Source organism: Mytilus galloprovincialis, chromosome 2 (assembly GCF_965363235.1).
Source record: "Mytilus galloprovincialis chromosome 2, xbMytGall1.hap1.1, whole genome shotgun sequence".
NCBI classification, from domain to species: domain Eukaryota; kingdom Metazoa; phylum Mollusca; class Bivalvia; order Mytilida; family Mytilidae; genus Mytilus; species Mytilus galloprovincialis.
In genome coordinates this window covers 106,327,440-106,341,517 of record NC_134839.1, presented here as the reverse complement: position 1 = coordinate 106,341,517, position 14,078 = coordinate 106,327,440, and the positions used below count along the sequence as shown (strand labels likewise).

General features: G+C 32.6%; 1 protein-coding gene across 1 annotated transcript in view; it reads left to right on the top strand.

The window, feature by feature from the left end:
* Positions 1 to 1,881: 1,881 nt before the first annotated feature.
* LOC143065277 (neuronal acetylcholine receptor subunit alpha-10-like) overlaps positions 1,882 to 14,078 on the top strand; it is a 95,831-nt gene continuing 83,634 nt past the window's right edge. The window contains exon 1 of the mRNA XM_076238752.1: positions 1,882 to 2,228. The gene's annotated coding sequence lies outside the window, so the exon portion shown is untranslated. The remainder of the gene's footprint in view (positions 2,229 to 14,078) is intronic.

Here is a 14,078-nt window from a genome sequence, read left to right as displayed (position 1 = left end):
CGATAGTAGAGGGGCATTATGTTTTCTGGTCTGTGCCTCCGTTCGTCCCTTCGTCCGTCTGTGCCTCCGTTCGTCCGTCCGGTTAAAGTTTTTGGTCGAGGTAGTTTTTGATGAAGCTGAAGTCCAATCAACTTGAAACTTAATACACATGTTCCCCATGATATGGTCTTTCTAATTTTAATGCCAAATTATAGTTTTGACCCCAATTTCATGGTCCACTGGACATAGAAAATGATAGTGCAAAGTTCAGGTTAAAGTTTTTGGTCAAGGTAGTTTTTGATGAAGTTAAAGTTACATCAACTTGAAACTTAGTACACATGTTCCCTATGATATGATCTTTCTAATTTTAATTCCAAATTAAAGTTTTGACCCCAATTTCACGGTCCACTGAACATAGAAAATGATAGTGGGAGTGGGGCATCCGTGTACTATGGACACATTCTTGTTGTTTATTTTATAATTTAGCACCATTTTAAATCCATATTCTTTTAAATTTAAATTATTTCATGGCCGATTTTTCTGTTTTCTTAAAACCTCACCTAGGCCCTCGCATACTAGAAATTATTCTGACACAAAATTAACTAATTGACCTAATTCAATGGTAAAGTGATTTGATCGGGTGACTCGTGAGTGTTTGATCCTCATCTATTATACTCACTGTTTTCGCTTGTAATGGGGTAGGACAAAATAAATATGTTGTCGATTTCCATTTACTCTGACAAATTTGAATTACAGAAAAGCTACCGTACTTGAAGGGTTTTTCCAAGTAGAGGAGGGAAAATTAATTCAAATGATCCCATAAGTCTTGAATAATTCTTAAAGGGTATGAATCAATAACCGCGCCAACAAGCATAACAAGTTGCTATATAATTGTTTAGTAGCCAGTTTGCTGCAATAATCATTTGAAAGAAAATACAGTGAAGGAATTTTGGTCAAACAGGAACGCTACGACCATTGTTACAACTATATATCTTCAATCTTTCAAGTATTTGAAATAAGGGTTTATATCTGCTTTTAAAATTTCAGATGACAACGGCTACGACGAATTATGCATTGTTCGCAAAACATATGGTCATCTAGCTAGCGACAAATTCGGAGATTGCTATCATTGAAAAAGAATATGCGAAATGTTACAGTTCCTTTTTGTTTAATCTGAGATCCATTTGTTTATCGTACATAATTTTAGATATGGGAAAACACATTCCACTAATGTGGGAAGCGTTCAAGAAATTAAAACAGTGGTAAAAACGTTCCATTGACGGTTCCCTTTGTGGTACTTAAAACAACACAAACAGTGTACGTTTTTGTGTTCTGTAAATGAGACAGATTTTTATCAGGTAAACTCTCAAATTGTCAACAACATTATGTTCAAACTTCTCTTGATACAAATAAGGAAACACTAAATATAAATAAACTATTTGCCACTAGATATCAAGCAAGCATCAATCAATCAGACATATATTTAAACATTCTCTCTTGATAAAATCACTCTACATTTTCTAAAGATGTGTTGGAACGTAACTCTTTTGATAATTATGTTTCACAATGGTTAGTCTTGATTATGTCAACTATCCAAAACTTTAAGTATATACGCATGCACATATTGGGGTTGTTTACCTCTTAACAACTCTTTCATGAAAAGTACTTAGTGTACAATATTTTAGAACTAATTTAGGAAACCATAAATACAACAGTATTTCATTAGCTTCAGAAACTTTGGATTTTATTCCTCCAATCAACGGACAGTTTCTTGCAAATTTCAACCTACGGCGACATTGGAGCTTTAATATAATGAGAGTAACTACATTTAGTATTCACCTTATTCCACGACCACTAATGTGGTTTACTAAATATGTTGCTGTTTGGGGTGTTTAATCTTCTTCTATTAAACAGAAAGATTGATCCGGTTTAGCCAGTAGAAATTTGCAGTCATTTCCCCAAACTGATTTTTTCCTTAATCATTAAATCAATTTAAACAGTAAGAAACCATTTCTAGACCAGCACGGAATGATTTTGTGTTAATTGGTGGAAATCAAATTTAATTTTCGTCTGCTCGTTGGACAATTTAATTTTGGTGATTTATATCGAATTATGACCAAGAACAGTTCCTTCGTCAACTGTAAAAACATCGCATTGCTGGCGTTCTAATTTTTAATATTTTAAACTGATGAACGTTTTGGATTATTGAGTGTCGTCAATTTAATGTATTTGGAAACAGGAGAATAAAGGTAGGTCCTTTTAGTTTTTATTATGTTACAATTTTTGATTCATTTAAAATTTTTTGAATAATGCTACTTTGCTCATAGGTCCGTTATATATATTGTTAAAATGAACAATCTTGATTTCAAGATATCACCGTTATAAAAATAAGGAATTGTTATACTTCAATTCTTAATTATTTTTAACTGCAGTTTTTAAAAAATCAAATAAACTATAAACTTTACAGCTTAAAAAATGTAGTTTTTAATTAGAAAGTGTGTATCTTAGATGTATACATTTTGCAGTGCGGGAACTTTAGTTCAACATTTAAAACGAAATAACTACAAATATGTCATCAAAAACTGTTTGATTGCATAGGAGGTGCATATCAGTAATTATTTGGCGAGTGAAATTGTAAAAATATTAGAATTCCGTAATCCCCGGTCTTTAAATTTGTCATTTTTGTTTATTAATGAATATAATTATTAAGTAACATAAGTTAATCTGTTCTATTCGCGATGTATTTGTGGTGTGATAATCATGTTATTATAAACTAGTGCACTTCGACCAAAATGGTCTTTTTGATACACTAATTTGAGCAACATCCATTGTCTTTATATAAAACATCTTGTTGTAACATAACTTTCGAAAGACTGGCAAGTTTGTATTTATCAAGATACTAGGACGAGATGTGAGAGAAATCAAACATCAACAAGTGTATGTTCGCTCCCATCATTCCCTTCACTAAATTAACAGAATGTCAAAATACGAAAAATTTGTTTAAAGACTTGTATATTCTAACTTAATTTGCTGTCTATGAAAAATTATTTTACACTCTAATACAATTACTGAGTCTGAAAGAACATTAAGATTTCAGTATGATGCGATGTCTGTCTTTGAGTTAGTTTGGTGACATTTTCACGATATATTTACTGTCAGATATAGGATTTAATGTACATTATTTTGTTGTTAAGTCACATGCGTTGGATTGATTGTCAAATTGCGAACCACATTTCAATTGAATCATACTACAGCATTGGAGATCTTCAGATCTACAAATTGAATTTGCTCGAGTCTAGTCCAATTAATAATGTTTATGTGTAATTCAATGTGTTGTCTTTTCTGTATGATTTGATATAGGCTACATGATGTAATAAGGTTACAGGAGTGCAGGATTTGACAGGCTTCTATATTTCAAAGATCACAAGTCGATTGTCTATAACTAAAATGTGTGAATATGTTTTGTCTATATTCATTTAAAAAAGCTTTATTCGCCAGTAAGTATGTAATAACATTGTGCACCGTTTAGTGATTAATTCCGGAGGGTATACACCATGTATTAAATTATGGGGGATAAGCATCATGTCATGAATTCCGGAAGGTATACACCATGTATTAAATTATGGAGGATGAACATCATGTCATGAATTCCTGAGGATAATCATCATGTAATGTATTCCTGGAGATAGGCATTATGTCTTCAATTCTGTTGAGTATATATTAGGTCTTGAAGTATAGAGATTATGAATCATGTCTTGAATTCTGGAGAGCATGCATCATATTTTCAATTCTGGAGAGCATAAATCATGTCATGGATCATCATAATGAAGGGTAAACACATCATGTCTTCAATTTTGGTGTCTATACAACAGGCAAAGTCACAGACTGTTTTGGTTTGATGTAAGGAATATCACCACAAGTGCATAGTCCCATTGATTTCTATGTCGAGTTCTGAAACTTCAAGCTTTTATTTTTTTCTAAGTTCAAATATAGAGAACGCCTTCCGTTGACTCTTAACTAGCACGTTAAAAGTCCGGCTCAGCGTGTCGGTCTATTGCAAAGTATGGTTTATAATTAATTCATGTGTTCGTTCTGAATATGCTTTTTTTACTGGACGTGACACAGCCATCCATATATCTTGATATAACGTAATAATTGCATAATTTTCGAGGTCGAAAGTTTTGTACAATTTAATGTCAAATGACAATGATGATAAAATTATGGTGCACCAGTACATAAGATGGTCCCAGCATTGACCTAATGTAAATGAATGCAAAATATTCTTGTTGGGAAAGTGACATCTCGTATGGATGTTTCCTTTAAATCTCCCACAGAAAAAAGGTATATATAAAATGAACTAATTAAATATTACGATATTTATAAAGTGTTATTTTCATTTTTATGGTATAACAACACTTGAATAAAAGATGCACATATATACAAAAAAATGCGAATTCTACTGTTGCCTTCATTTTTATAATCCAATCTGAATACATTGCATTCTTTCTAAAAGCCGTATACAGTCATGTTGCTCTTTTTTTATATTTACAGCCTGTCACCGCAACTCCTCAAATTATGTTAATGGATTTTGCTAGAGGTAAAGGGGGAGGGTTGTGATCTCATAAACATGTTTAACCCCGCCGCATTTTTTGCGCCTTTCCCAAGTCAGGAGCCTCTGGCCTTTGTTAGTCGTATTATTTTTAATTTTAGTTTCTTGTACAGGGGCCAGCTGAAGGACGCCTCCGGGTGCGGGAATTTCTCACTGCATTGAAGACCTGTTGGTGACCTTCTGATGTCTGTTCTATGGTCGGGTTGTTATCTCTTTGACACATTCCCTATTTCCACTCTCAATTTTATTATCTTAGTATATGGTTATGTGTATGATGTGAGTGCATGTTATATGAGTTTTTAAAGAACCATATACACTCTAAATATAAAAAAATAAATGTCATTATATTCATTATTTGATGGCACTAACATTGATAATTTGGTCTTCATCCAACTTTCAATATTTTTCAAGTTCATACATATAAACAACTGTAAATCTCAAGGAAGATATTTGTTGGAAAACTTGACTTAGCTCATAAAATTACAGAAAAATGTTCGAAATTTATTTCACGGTGATTTAGAATGACAAGAGATGAACGAGTAATTTCAAATTCTCATTGAAAAATCGAGTATTGGTTAAAATCAAATTAACGTCTCCCGCGAAGAGCAAGGGAGACCATCAATTACAAGGATTTATATCGCCTATGGCTTAGTAATACATCACGTATGTCAGGCAGAATGCTAAAATGCTGCAAGCTCAACTCTCCAGGGGGCATATCTTTTAACGACAATCTGAATTGGTCGATTTCCTGTAAAGCTTTTATACTTTACTCGGACAAAAATTCTCGATGGTTGATTCAATTAATTAATGCAAATTACTTATATTTTAGACATGTTAATATAATTTTGTCACTTCTGTCGATGTTGATACTATGGGATAATTGATCGAATGAATAATTAGTATGTATCACACAATTATTTCGGTTCTATGAGAACTTGTAACATTCCATCAAATTACCTTCGGTTTTGTGTAAATTGTTTGAAAAATTTCATAAAACAGCATCTGTCTGAAAAAATAAAATTCACAACGAAAGTATGACAGAAAGATGGAAAAAATCAAAGTAAGGTAAATACTTTTTTCTTTAGAAATAAAAGTATCCCTGATTACTTCAACATTTTCAAAACCATATGAGATTGAAACCATTCCTTAACTAAATCATTAAAGGTTAGGAACATTCGCTAAACCACATTAAAGTTGAAAACAATAATTAAATCACTAAACGAGCTCATCATAAATAAGTAAGTAAAGTAAGTAAGTAAAGTATTTTTTATAGTGGCATGTGTTAATATGTACAGATTATAAACATACAATATATGATAAATATTAATACACCCGGCCCAATGGACCTATAAGTCACCTAAAATGAAATTAAGTAATTATAAAACAATATATCACGTTCTTGAAAATAACAAATTATTCATGAAATTATCTTTTTGTTGACGAAAGTTAATTTTAAAATAAAAATATATAGATATTAAAAACCAATTGTTCAGAGAACAATTGAAGGTCTTTCCACCAGTTAATATCTATTTTGATATTAAAATATAAAAAATCAGTCTAAAATGTCAGTTCATATGTCTTTATGATGTATAGATATGAATTTAAAGCAAAGGTCAAAATCTAGAACGTCAAATTAACCTATGACCTTGACCTCAATTTCAAGGTCATAAACTGAGGATTTCAAATCAAAAGACCCTAGTCTCTAATATGTATGGTTAATAAGTTATATCACTTTAAATATAATTTAAGATATGATAGGGGCTAAAACTCCCATTCATTGTTTACGCACCCTTTCAACTAAAATTATTTAGTTACCACATGTCGCAACTAACAATTTATACAAAATAATTTGTCGATATCTTATAAGGTTAATGAAAATGAGTGAAAATAAGACAAATTCAAAAATTAGAATATGACCTTGACCTTTGACCTTGACCTAATTTTCATTTTTTTGGACCAAGGACCTCAAATCAAAAGATCCTAGGTTTCTATCACTTATGGTGTTCCAGTTTAAAATACATTTGAAAAATTCAAATACAAAAAGGGAAATAACTCTCATATGGAGCGTTCATATTGCTTCAGTCGAAATTGGACAAATCATGCGAAGGATATAACGAGCAATTTTATAAAATAAATTTGTCGTAATCTTTTACGGTTGCGAAGGAGTTGTGGACACAAGGAAAACAGTGTTTGGGGAGATAACTCCTGCAAAGAAAAGTATTCGGTTACGCAGGGTAAATTTCAAAGCGCATAAACTGTTCGATATCATATACCAAATATCTAAGCGACATATTGCGAAACAAATGTTTATCGCAAGAACAAAATTTGGCGGAAGAAAAAAAAAATAATAATCAGAAGAAAAACAATTTTCTGTGGAAAGACCTAATTATGCTATTTGTAAACAGAATTGCGTCTTTTAGAATATGCCTGTACAATGTATTTGGCTAGTTTTCGAGTATGGGTTATATTTAAAAAAAATAAGTTTTTCATTATTGTCCATAGATATAAAGGAAGTAGTTAATAAAAGTTCACCAAAAATATGTTCTCTTATATAAGAATAGAATGTACAGTCTAGTAAAAAAATGAGTTTCAGTTTCGGTCACGTCTGCAGTGCAAAATTTGCAGAGTCTTTCTTCTGGTCTTTCACCTATATATCGTCCTGTTTCTATCCTGAGAGGTAATATTCCACACCTGAGTTGTGCTAAATGCAAGCGTTCGACTTTGGTTAAATTTAATTTTACATATTGTTTCTGATTAAAGGTAAATTTGAAAGTTTTGAAAGTACGAAATTTTGGTACTTGTTGTATATTGTCATTTCGTATGTTTGAATAAAGGCGCTGAATGTTCATTCCTACAGTTTTCAAATTAATAGCTGTTTTTGAATCAAAATATGTTCTAAATTAAGTGTACTGAAAATGTCCTTCAATTCCCTACACCAATTGTCGGTACAACGGTTATAGTTTGCATTAAAAGCGAGCTTCGTTATGCGATCATCTTCAAACTTGAAAAGTCTGTTCCAATACCTCACCATGTTTGTCCATCTTCGAAACTGACTTGGGGTCCATCCAACGTCACCATGTAGGGCGAGAGTAGGCGCCAAACGGTGAACCCCAAGAAAATATACTGAATATTGTCTATTGTTTGAAATTTTCTGTATTCCCAGACACTTGAGGCGTAATCTAAGATAGGAACTACACACGAGTAATACAGTTTTTTCGTAGGCATTGAATCCGAAGTCTTTATTGTTTTGAATTTTGGATATTATCGTTCCCAGTGCTCCCCCACCGCCTTTCGACAAATTTTCCACATTGGTTTTGAAATTTCCGTTATGACTGAATGTAATCCCTAAATATTTGTAATTTTCAACCTTCTCCAATTTGTTTTTTCCAACTGTAAATTCGAAATTAGTTTCTTTGGTTCTTGGTTTTCTGAAATGAATACACTTAGATTTATCTCTATTGATTAACACCCTCCAACGTTTACACCATTGGTGGAGTGTATTCAACATACACTGAAGATCCTCAGCCTACTTTGCGACTAACGCGATATCATCCGCATTCAATAATAAAGATAACTTCGTTTCAAGTAAGTCTACCCCAAGATTAAGGTCATTAATTTCTTGAACAAGATCGGTTATAAATATGGAGAACAATGTCGGCGATAAATTATCTCCCTGTTTCACACCAGTTTTAAAGCAAAACCACGATATTAGTTTAACGTTTATACGAACACATGACTCAGAACTTTGGTATATACTTTTGAGTTGTATCCCTTTCCATTAATTTTATTCAGCAAAAGTTTGTATAACATCTTATCTCTGTCAATAAAATCAAAACATTTCTTAAGATCGATGAAAGCAACAAATACTGATTTATTATTTCTAATAACACTATTCAAAGTAAATATATGGTCTTCATACAATCTATTTTTTTCAAAACCCATTTTTTTCGTCGGCAAGAATATCATTATTATCAAGATGACTGACGTGCCGTTGATTAATAAAAGAACTTTACAATTTGCTAGTGCACAACAATAGACTTATACCTCTGTAGTTCATTGGTACTCGGAGATCTGATGACGGGTCCTTTAGGATTGGACATATGATGGCTTTTCCCATATGGTTGGAATTATACTTGTGTCAAATATAAGTTGGAAGAGTTGTTGTAATGTTTGAATGATTATCGGATACTTTAAAACGCCGTACGGAATCTGGTCTTGCTGATTTTGATTTTGCATGCATTACAATTTTAGTTATTTCATCAATCGTAATATTAGAGTTCAAATCTTCATTCGGCATAAACAACGGACAGCCTCTACCCCTTGCGATGCAAAATCTGACACCCCGAGCGACACTTTATATTTTGATGAATAACTGTTTTAAAACCAATTAATTTTAACTAAAAAACTGGTATTGGTAAAAGTCAATGAGAGGAATACAATTCTATATAAATGATACGGAGGGTAGCTGTGTAAAGTAGTTTTTTTATACCGAAATTTGCATATATAAACCTCAAAATCTGCAACACGGAAAACTAGGGCGAGGTGTTTGAGAAAACTGAGCACTGAAAATGTCTGCTTCTGCTTTCAGGAAATAGATTATGTTGCGGTTCCTTCCGTGCAATACATTATATGGTACTGAGAGTTCTAAAAATAAGAAATTTTCATGCTTGAACTTACCTTGTTACTTTTTCGTCGCTTCAACCTTGCCACCCATGTCAAACATAGCCGACACCCCGCATGCAGCGTTCTACACGGTGTAATAGTTCGTGTCCGTGCTGGTTTATACTTTTGTCTATCGGTTGTCTTTTAGGTAGATTATCGATATCATTCAATGTTTCCGAAAGAGATCCAATTTGTGAATTAAAGTCTCCTATCAAATATATTCCATCATTCTCGTTGTTCATGTACATTTGCGATAACAGATGTGCATAAAAACTTTGAGCATCACGGCCTCTACTTGAGTTCTCGGGAGGCAAATAACACTCAAATACAAGAAATTCAAATTTAGTTGCACGGCCGGTAAATTTAATTCCAAGAATGCCATCAAATCACTTGTCAACCACGGAGACATATAAATATTCATTTTTTCCATATACCATAACTCAGTGGAACTTATTGCCAATGCAAACAGTCGCTGTCGCCACAGTTGACACTTTCAGAGAACAGCTCACACCAGCTGTTCTCCACAAATTCATTTAACTCATTATTAGCCTATTTACATAGTTTTGATCACAATTTTATAAATTAAATTACACACTTCAAATTTATTTCCAAATATTTTTGTTTTTTCTGTTTTTGTAAATATATATAATATATACAGGCCACGCTGCGCGCGCAAAACAGTAAATAATCTGCAGATCATTGAAGGACTACTGAAAACCTAAAGAAGAAGAGATATTAAAAAGTTCAAATAGATAGTTTTTTACAAGTACCCCGACTCCACCAGATGCTTTAGGCGCCTTTCTGTGTATGTAGATCTATTAAAGCCAAACCATGTATTCCCAGGGACACTAATTTCATCTTCGTTAGTAAGATGAGTTTCACATAGGGACATTATGTCACAATTAGTTGCTTTAATAATTTCAATTCTCAATGTACTGTTTTCATTAATCCATCCACAACTATTTAAATGGCATAGTTTAATGGAGTCAATAGGCCGGGTGGGCTGTTACGAGTGATCATTTTCTTGGGTTTCAGGTTGTGTAGTTTGTTGAAGATTTCTCGGTTTAATGCGTCCGTTTCCATCAACGCATAAGCTTCTTGCTTGAGCATTAGGTAGATTACGCAACACTACATGTGCATTCATTTCTATCAAGCGTTATATTCGAGATTTACTGCTTTTTATGTAGAGTAGTATGACACCCCGAGCGACACTTTATATTTTGATGAATAACTGTTTTAAAACCAATTAATTTTAACTAAAAAACTGGTATTGACAAAAAAGTAACAAGGTAAGTTCAAGCATGAAAATTTCTTATTTTTAGAACTCTCAGTACCATATAATGTATTGCACGGAAGGAACCGCAACATTGTATACGGCATTGTCTTTTAGTTTAATTTTGTTTCTTAGAACTTGTACTTTTTCATGCGTGTTTCGAAAGCTTATTTTTACGATTCCTGGTCTGTTGGTGGATCTTGTTGGTAAGCGTACCGCACCAGTTACTCGGACGTTCTGAGTAACCTCATCTCCAAGAGCGGAAATTAGGCTCTCGGCTTTTTGTATCAGATTTTCATCTTCGGTAACCGGAATACCATTGGCTGTTATTGTTATTTCATTATTATCTAACGGGTTTAAAGCTTGTAATGTAGATAGTACACCGTTATCATTACTGTTTACTAGGTGTGAGTTGATCTGTTTTCCTTGTTCTTCGACATTGTCTATACGTGAATGAATTGAGTGAATGGTATTAATTATTTGATCAGTTCGGTTAGTTTCTCTAGCAAGATCTAGTGATATTTCATCACGAAGTGTTTTAATTTTGTTGTCTACACTAGCAATGAGATCAGTTTTCAGTTTGTCAAGCTTAGACTCAAACATGCGTTTCATACTCTCTTGACCAATTTTCAAATCTTGAACAACTTTTATTAATGTATCTAGTTTATCGGAAACGGGAGAATCGACGTTTGCTTGTTTTTGTGGGTTACTGCTTGATGCCATTTTTGTTTCTTTCGTGCTTGACTTTGGTGTCTTTGGTTTCTTTGGTGGTTTGTACAAACGCTGTATTTCTTTCTATAAACTTTAACATTGAATTAATTATCTAAACATATTTTTCCAACTTAAAAAGATTGATTCTGACAAAAGAAAAAGAGGTCCTGATTGTCATAACTCAAAATAATGTCACAAATTACTCAAACTTAGGTATTGACCTTCTTTCTTTCATTGCTGCTATTTAATACAATTTGCTCAATATAAAGGCTTTATCGACACTATCTTCAAACATTCATCTTATGAAGATGATGAATGACAATAAAATTATATATGCACAGAAGAGCAATGTCCGGTGTGTCTGAAACATCTTCTACAGAAGCTATTTTCCAGCGTAATAAGTTTGATTACAAACAACATGTGAATGCATTTTTGACATTTCAAACAGGGTCAATAAACACTGATTAAACGACGCATGTAACGTTTAACAAACTATAACAAACGGCATACAACGTTTACAAAACTTTGGGTTGAAAGACATGCACTCTTAATTATCCCATTTTTACGCAAAAACGTAATGTCCAACGTTACATTTTGTGTGCAAAAGATATGAGTTCCGTTTCGTTCCTACGGTATTTTTTCTCTGATCATCGTAAAACTAAACAAGGGTATTACTATTGTTATTGTATTCGCGTGTTAAAGCAAAATCAATATCACTGAAACCGTAAACCGGGAAATGTTATTTTTGAAAACGGTCTGAAAATGTCCAAGCATATGCAAGATAAGCATATTTCGGGTTTGCGCATTTATACCATGAAATTGGAGAAGCTGAAAGGAAAAATATTTATGATATATTGAAAGTTTTTTTACTTTTTTCCTGGTTCATGATATTTTTTGGCGGAAACCATGCGTATAGTTTCTATTGCAATGACTTCAAAAAATATAGCCATCTTGTCCCAACGAAAAAAATACGCTGTATTTTCTTTACAATTAAGGTTTTAACCGGCTGTTTATTAAATAAGCATAGTTAGATCATATAATATAACACTTGGCGGTAAAAGTGTTTTTCTATTTTCTGTTTAAACAATATAGTGTTAAGCATTTTTTCGATAGGCAACAAGATTTTTAGATTGTTTCAAAAAGTATAGCCGTTTTGTCCCAACGTTCGCAAAACGTAATTGATTCCATGCTCGGGTTTTTAATTTTATATCATACTTGTTTAAAGTTTAATTCGAATGAAAATAAAAATATAAATTATAATATAGCCAATGTATGATAAAGGAAAAGTTTAAGTTTAAATTCAAATGTTGACCAAATGAAATTGATGTAAAAAAAATATCGGGATCTTAGTTTTTTTCAGCACATGCATGACATTTGTTTTATTCAAGGAACGTTGTATATCTGCAAGTTTTAAATCATCAAAAGAACATGCATAATTTTTTTTTGTTAATAAAATAAAGTAGAGAAAAACCATTGCTGGCAATTATAACAAAACAAAGGATATGCATAATGCCACAAAAATACACAAATGAGAAAAACATGAATCCAAAATGTTTAACTACCTAAATTTTGTGACAAAGAAAGCATCGGGAAATGATAAAATAAAGAAAGGAAACGAAAACGGAAAGAAATGTAACAAACGGAGTATGTACAAACATGCAATAAAAAGGGAAAATAAATTCAAAATCTAATTATATTAAAAAGAAACCTGTATAAATTTGGAAATTGTATGATTCATAAATGCGAATTGCTGCCAAAAGTAAAATTATCAGGAAAGACTGACAACTCCTATAAATGAATATTCATTAAAGAAAAAAATGTGTACGACCACTTTGAGTATAAATGTTAAACTATGCATTTTCAGACACACCGAAATTGGTTACCAAATTCACAACAGTAAATTGACCTCATCAATTATAAGCTTGAACGCTTGTAAACGTTCTTTGAAATCGTCGAAATCGCTTCATTATGAGGAAACAAACTCATCATAGATACCAGGACTAAATTTTGTATATACGCCAGACGCGCGTTTCGTCTTCAAAAGACTCATCAGTGACGCGCGAATCCAAAAAAGTTAAAAAGGCCAAATAAAGTACGAAGTTGATGAGCATTGAGGACCAAAATTCTTAAAAGTTTTGCCAAATCCAGCTAAAGTAATCTATGCCTGATGTAGAAAAGCCTTAGTATTTCAAAAATTCTAAATGTTGTAAACAGTTAATTTATAAATATAACCATATCAATGATAATTCATGTCAGTACAAAAAGTGCCGACTACTGGGCTGGTGATACCCTCTGGGAAATAAATCTCCACCAGCAGTGGCATCGACCTAGTGGTTGTAAATAAACTCATCATAGATACCAGGACTAAATTTTGTATACGACAGACGCGCGTTTCGTCTACAAAATACTCATCAGTGACTATGAGGAACGTCGTGAAACGCTAAGTAGTACCAACATCGTGCGCAACATTTGTACGATTTCTATAGGAAAGAGTGAAGACCAGTCATAGTGATAAAAATAAGTCACTGCCATTCATTTAAGTGCAATTTTTCAGTATATGCATACAAAATAAAGTTTTCTATAATTTTATAATTAACGAAATCACTCTGTTAAGAGAAACCACGCCCCACTGGTCTTTAACATATAAAAGTCCGTTAACGACCGGTTTTCTGGTACGTTTTATCCTGTTAAAAACCAATGGAATTTTTTTACTGAAGAGTAAAGAATGTCCTGTGGCCCCTTGTTATCCAATGAGAAAAGCTATTTTTTTTTAAATTCCATTAAATTCGAGTACTCTCAGGTGTGTCGTTTGTGTCTTGAGTGTTTATGTTATTATTTTTTTTT